General features: G+C 29.8%; 1 protein-coding gene across 1 annotated transcript in view; it reads left to right on the plus strand.

The window, feature by feature from the left end:
- The window catches only part of LOC119594912 (protein O-linked-mannose beta-1,2-N-acetylglucosaminyltransferase 1-like), a 19154-nt gene that overhangs the window by 18205 nt on the left and 610 nt on the right, over positions 1-339 (plus strand). The gene's annotated exons all lie outside the window — the stretch shown is intronic.

Below are 339 nucleotides of genomic sequence, written 5' to 3' on the forward strand. Positions count from 1 at the left end.
GTAAATGGAATCTCCTGATATTCGATTTTAGTATCTTATTATTCTACAACCAATGAAAAGATCAAGAAATCCATTCTAACAAGGAGACAGATCAAGAAATCTAAAATAAAATTTCTTTTTCTCTTAACATAAAACAACAACAACAACGAAACTCTTACGCCCGTTTCCCTTGGTCCCACAACAAGCATGGCACTACAAAGAAATAAAAACATTTGATTTCTTTCTACGAAAATAATTAGACAAGCAAGAATATCCGAACTCTCTTTTTAACTGCAAATTGTTTAATAAATTTACTATTGCAAGAGAGAGAGAAAATGATAATTTTTTCTTCAAACTAAG

This window comes from Penaeus monodon, chromosome 34 (genome assembly GCF_015228065.2).
Source record: "Penaeus monodon isolate SGIC_2016 chromosome 34, NSTDA_Pmon_1, whole genome shotgun sequence".
Lineage (NCBI taxonomy): Eukaryota > Metazoa > Arthropoda > Malacostraca > Decapoda > Penaeidae > Penaeus > Penaeus monodon.